The following is a 6685-nucleotide window of genomic DNA, read 5'->3' as shown; positions in this document are numbered from 1 at the left end:
CAGCAGAAGTCCCAATATGGTAATGGGTCCCAGCAGGGGCATCAGCCAAAGGGTCCATTTCCATAACTCACTCCACCATTCTCAAGAGTCGGTGGCAGCCTGTCTCCTTTTTGCCATTTGGTCACAGAGTTGTTGGGCCATATTTCTAATGATGCCAGATTTATTGGTATAAAAGCAACATTCTTCTCCTAAAAATAGACAGAGACTTCCCTTCTCTGCTGTTAACACGTCTAACCTTTGCCTGTTTTGTAAGATAACTTCTGCTAGGGAATCTAATTGGTCTTGGAGGGCTATCATAGTTTGGGCTACCTGTTCAACTCCATCGGCCAGCTCTTAGGTTATTTTATGATAGTAAGCTGTTGAAGTAGCTACACCTCCCACTCATGTTCCTACTCCTGCCACTATACCAAGCCCGAGGAGCAGGGGAATGACCTGAATAGCTTGTTTCACCTGGGTATGAGCCACCAGAGGGATCTCTAAAATTTGGTTGCCAGGAACAATGTTAATTTGGGGTGTTAAAATTGCTAAGGTACAAATTCCCATGCAGTTTTCCAGGAGGCATTGGTATCAGAATGGTCCACAAACAAAGTAGACTCCCTTCCAGGAGCTACAGGTTATGTTTGTGATGTCCCTTGGAATGGTCTGGTTGCAATCTTTTCTTGTAAGATTGCCCACTTCTACACTGCCAGTAAGATTTGTTAGACAATACCCTGCTGGCTGAGTTAAGGTGATGTGGGTGGCCACCATACCCAAGAGAACTGAGGTATGGTTGTCTGTAGGCCAATTAGACAGGTTGAAATTAGATATGGGTGTAGCCTGAAATTAGGGAAGGGCTGATTGTAGGCAAAGCCAACATTCCCCTGCTAATGAGGGGGATGCATAATTAAGTAAATGTTGGGTGGCATTGAGGAGCTGTATAACTTTGAGGTCCATTTGAAATGGACATTAAGGTTGAGGGAGCCAGAGAGGATGTCAGTTTGGCTGGGTGGGAGTAAGGTTTTTAATGATTTGTTTGATTTGTTTTTGATGTGTTTAGTTCTGGAGTCCTCCCCCAACACTATAACCTAGGTGCATGGTCTTGGTGATGCACACATATTTGCTTCTTGGAGGGCATTGGGCTCCAGCAGAATCCCCCTTGGAAAGAACCATCCAGTAGCTCCTTTTCTTGTAGCAACATGATGTGGCTTTGGACCTATCATAGCAGGGAGCTGGGAGATATGTAATAGCTGTGAAACTAGTTTAGATAGTCCCATGCGCAAGTCTAGCCAGTGCCTGTGCACCAACTGTCCATCCTGACCCGAAGATTCTGACTTGGGAAATGCACTGTGTGCATGGTGAAGCAGAAACCTGTATTAATGGCAAAAGCCACAGAAACAGGAGGAGGAAAAATGTCAGGGTGGGGGGCTAAGAAAACACATAGTAGAAAAAAAGAGTAAAGGGCAAATTCGTAAGGGGTGTAATTGCAAAGGACGGCCTACCAGACTAGCTCAGTCACCCATTCAAGGATGTTGTCCATGTCAAAGGAGGCAGGCTAGGATCTGTCTCCGATTAGATCCTGAATAAATGACGTGAAATGGGCAATAGCAGATTGGGATCAGTCTTGGAGTGGCTCTTGTATGAGCGATGTGAGATAGGCCTGTAAAAGTGAGCGGATGATTGCCAAGTGGAAAGATTAATTTTCTTCTGGAATTGAGGAAAGAGTGGAGGTCCTGGAAATTTTCGATTCTGTAGGTCCTAAAATAGACCCCTCTGGCTTGGTATTAACAGACTTTGGGGTAAAGTCTCAGGTGCTCATTTTACCAAAGATAAGGGATACCAAGGGGCCCTTCCTAGTACTTTTACTGCCATAGGGGTGGTGAGAAGTACTGTATACGGCCCTTCCCAGCACAGTGAGAGGGGCTTTGGGATTTGGGTTTTAACATACACTTGCTGTCCCGGGCTCAGTTTAAAAGTCTGAGGAGGTGGTGGGGAAAGGATGAGGTAATAGAAGATTGGCCTATTCCCAAAGGAGATCCCTGATAAGCAAAAAAGTAGGGAGATACTGACCTAAAGGTGATGAACTAGGGGGTAGTGGCATGAGAGTGAAAGGTCTGCCAGACATGAGTTCAAATGGGCTAAAACCAGTGGGTTTCTGGGGGGCAGCCATAACCAAGCTAGTGTCAAAGGGAGGAGCTGTGTCCAGGGAAGATGAAGTTCCATGGACAACTTGGTGAGGTGTGTTTTAATAAGGTGATTAACCTCTACTCTGCTGGATGACTGAGGCCGATCGGTATGTGAAGGTTCCACTTTATGTTTAGGGCTTGGGCTGTGAGTTGTGTGACTTGGGAAATGAATGCCAGGCCATTGTCTGACCACAGGCTGGTGGGTAGGCCAAAATGGGAACTGATTTCTGAGGTGAGAGCTCATGTAACTGCAGCTGCATCCTTTGAAGTGGAAGAGAAAGCCTCTACCCATCCTGTGAAGGTATCTATTAAGGTTAAGATAGTGCATTTTCTTGTGGGGAGGCATGTGGGTAAAATCAATTTGCCAATCTTGGCCAGGAGTACAGCTTCCAGCCTGACGGGTGGGAAAAGATTGGTTCTAGAGGCCACCCTGATTGGAGCAATGGGAACATATGGGGCAGTTTTGGGTGATTTGTTTAATTTGGTCATGTGGGGATAATAGTATAAAGGCTGGAGGAGGTGCGATAGGGGTTCATGGCCTATGTGGATTGTATTGTGGAAATCTAAGAGGATTGGTTTCACTTGTGTTTCAGGGAGAACATAACAACCAGAAACAATATACCAGCCCATCTTTCTTTTGTGCCCCCAGTTCTAGGAGGCAGTGCACCTCAAGGGGTGTACTGGGGTGAAGGCATAGGGGTCATAAGAACCTGAGTGAGGGAAGTGTGGGGATCTGATGATTGAGTGGCCTGTTTTGCAGTTAGGTCTGCTCGTTTGTTACCCTGAGCTATGGGGCTATTAGAGGTTTGGTGTCCCCTGCAGTGTATAACCCCAACCTCCTTTGGAAGCTGGGCAGCCTCAACAAGCGTCCTGATGCGGTGTCCATTTTTTATGGGCCCTCCTCGGTTGGTCATGAATCCTCTCTCCTTCCACATAGCTGTGCAAAAATGTAAAATGTGGTAGGCATATTTAGAGTCAGTGTATATACTCACTCATTTATCATCAGCCAGGGTGAGCGCACGGGTAAGGGCAATAAGTTCTGCTTGTTGGGAGGTGGTATTGGGAGGAAGGGGAGCAGCCTCAATGGTTTGTGTTAAGTTCACTATGGCATATCCCGCTCAGGGGGCCAACACAGAGGTGGCACTCCCATATATGAACCATGTGTGTTGGGGTTCCCTAATGGGGTGTGGTGAAATGTGTGGAAAGGGACTGAGGAAAAGGTCTAGGGCCTCCATACAATTTTGTTCTATGGGTTGAGAGTGCCTTGGGATGAGAGTGGCGTGGTTCAAGGGAGGGCAAGTTTTAAAGGAAAACTGAATTTTCAATGAAAGGAAGGTGGATGAGTTGTAGGCAGGAGGGGGAGAGAACTGACATTGCCTTATGACTGACAAGGTCTTGAAGATGATGGGGGGAGCAAATGACTGTTTGTTGTCCAAAGGTTAATTTAGAGCTTTCTTGTGCTAGAAGAGTGGCTGACACCAAGGCCCATAAACAAGAGGCCCATCCCCGGGCTGTGGTGTCTAGTTGTTTTGAGAGGTATGCAACCAGGGAAAAAATATCTCCTGCCTCTTGTCCCAAAACCCTGACTGCCAATCCTTGGGTTTTGGTGATGTATAGAATAAAAGGATGAGACAGGTTTGGGAAAGATAGAGCTGGGGCTGTGAGGAGAGCAGCCTTTAATTGCTGGAAAAGAGAAAGAATGGGCTTTCTGGGCTCTAAGGGAATGGCAAGATCCCCTTTGGCTGCCTTGTAAAGTAACTTTGCTAGCACGCCAAAATTGGGAATCCATAGGTGAAGATACCCTACAAGTCCCAAGAAAGAAAGGATTTCACCCTTTGTGGTGGGGGTAGGGAGTTCAGAAATTAGACTCTTGCAATCTACCATTACCTCTCTGGTTTTGGGAATAAGGTGGACTCCCAAATAGGTGACTGAAGGGGAGGAAATTTGGGCCTTGCTGGGGGACACTCAATATCCCCTGGAAGCTAGGAAATTAAGGAGAGCAACAGTGTGGGCTGTGAGTCCTCATATGAGGGGTTACAAAGGAGAAGGTCGTCTACATATTGTAGTATAGTGCTAGAAGTGGGCAGAAGTTTGGATAAGTCTCAAGCTAAGGCTTGGCCAAAGAAGTGGGGCCTATCCCGAAATCCTTGGGGCAGGACCATCTAGGTGAGTTGCTGGGATGGATGTGTGTTGGGATCAGTCCACATGAAGGTGAACAAGTCTTGACATGAGGGGTGAAGGGGAACAGAAAAGAAAGCATCTTTGAGGTTAAGGACTGAAAAGAAACAAGTTGTAAAAGGAATGGTGGATAAAAGGGTGTAGGGATTGGGAACAAACAGGGTTATGGGTAAAACGGCCATATTAGTGGCTCAGAGGTCCTGAAACAAGCTGTATGAGCCACTGGATTTTTTTACTGGGAGGATGGGTGTGTCGTATGGTGAATGAGTGAGTTGTAAAAGATTGGAGGAAAGGAGTTTATGAATGATGGGCTTTAAGCCTATGAGATGATTAAGAGCGATGGGATATTGAGGTGTGTTAGGAAAAAGGGAAGGATCTTTTAGAAAAACATGTATGGGGGAATAATGAGTGGCTATAGAGGGGGAAGATGTATCCCATACCATCGGGTTGACCAGGTTAGAGAAAAAGGGAAAGGTGGAGTCCATAAAGCCCAGGTCTGGGGCAGCTTGGGCCAACAACAGCAAGGAAGGTGTTTGATCATATAAGGTTAAAGTTGCCCTCGATTTTGAGAGAATGTCACGCCCCAATAATGGGGCAGGGCATTGGGGTATAACCAGGAATTTATGTGAAAAGTGGGTGTGGTGAAGGGTGTGGGAGAGGGGTGATGTCACTCAAGGGCAGTTTGGATCCTGTAACACCCACCACGGAGATAGAGGATGAAGTGGTGGGCTCCAAATATTTGCGGAGAGTGGAGTAAGTGGCCCCAGTGTTGATAACAAAAGAGAACAGCTTACCTGCTATGAGGAGAGTTACCCTGGGCTCATGTGTGGTTATCTCTGTCGGGGCCTCGAACCCTGGGCCTCATCAGTCCTCCTCCTGGGCAAAGCCAAGAAGTTCAGGCAAGGATGGTCTTACCAGTGGGGTAGGGACTGGCCCACTCCCTCTCTGGCGAGCGGGCCATTTGACCCCCGTTTGTGATGTGGGCAAGGCCCAGGAGGGGGCCTAGGTTTGGGACAGGCTCAAGCCCAGTAGCTTGGTCGCCCACACTTGAAACAGTTGCTGAGTGGCATGTTTCAAGGTTTTGATATGTGAGTCCTCTGGGGAGAGGGTCCCCAGATGGCATTAGCCAGAAGCTGGTATTTGGCCCGATCTCCTTTGTATCACTCCTTCCTTTCTATTGTTAAGAAACCTTAAAAGCCAGGTTGAGGAGGTCTCTCTGGCTGGAATCAGGGCCACCTTTGAGTTTTTTTAATTTTTTTCAAATGTCTGGGACAGACTGAGTGATAAAATGGAAATGAAGGAGAGCCATCCTGACCGGGGAAGAGGGATCTATGTGGGTATATTTTTGTAGCACCTCCAAGAGACAGGTTACAAATTCACTGGGGTTCTCAATGGATTGTTGGGTAATTTCTCTTAATTTATCATGATTAACTGACTTGTAAGTTTTTGTAAAGCAGAATGTATATGGGTGACCATTCGGTCTTGGAGGTTATGGTCCCCATGTTACCTCTGATAATTCCAACTGAGGTCAATACGGGGGATGTCCCAACCCGCAGGATATTCAACACAGACCCTAGAGGGGGGAGTGGGAATTGGATGGGACAAGGGACGCGAGAAATGGAGACAAGACAGTATTCTGATCAAGTCTCGTTTATTGGTTTAAAAGTTACAGCTTATATAGAAAAGAAACAAGCATGCTGTAAGAAGTCAAGAATGCAAGATCTTGAGAAGAAACAGAGACAGGATACTTCAAACAAAGCATAGCCCAAGGTCTTTACAACAGAGCAGAGACTCGGAAGAATATGAAAGGTCACTCTTGAGTAAACTTGCAAAACCGGGAACACAGAGTTCCTGGCACAAACAGATTACGAGGCAGCTATCACGTAAGCATGGTCATCTGGCGCAAGCAGGTTGTCACGCAGGCACAGCCACACAAGGAGGGGTGTGGAGCTACAGGCTCCCAACAGGGGGATGGCTTCAACACCTGTGGACAATGTTTTATTCTATAACAGCTTACCCGTCATTGGGATTAACTGTAGCTGGACAGACATCCCTGTCTTAGGTTGCTGCAGAACAACATCCTCTTACCTGTCATTGACTAACCAGCTCTATTTTTTGAAGGGCGAGTAGATCTGTGTCCCTCATTAGAGGAATGTTCCATCTCCAGTCGTTGATAATGAATCTGAATGGGCCGTGCCTGAATAGCCTCTATCTGTTCTTTAATAAAAGTAGTGACCTTATTAAAAAGGAAAGGCCCCAAAGATAACAAAAGAAATAAACCTATAAGAGGACCTAGTAAAGGTAAGAGGTAAGGTAAGAATCCATTGAGCCCAGTCCAAAGGGGA

Source organism: Galeopterus variegatus, unplaced genomic scaffold (genome assembly GCF_000696425.1).
Source record: "Galeopterus variegatus unplaced genomic scaffold, G_variegatus-3.0.2 Scaffold171, whole genome shotgun sequence".
Classification (NCBI taxonomy): domain Eukaryota; kingdom Metazoa; phylum Chordata; class Mammalia; order Dermoptera; family Cynocephalidae; genus Galeopterus; species Galeopterus variegatus.
Note: the sequence above shows the minus strand (reverse complement) of the source record.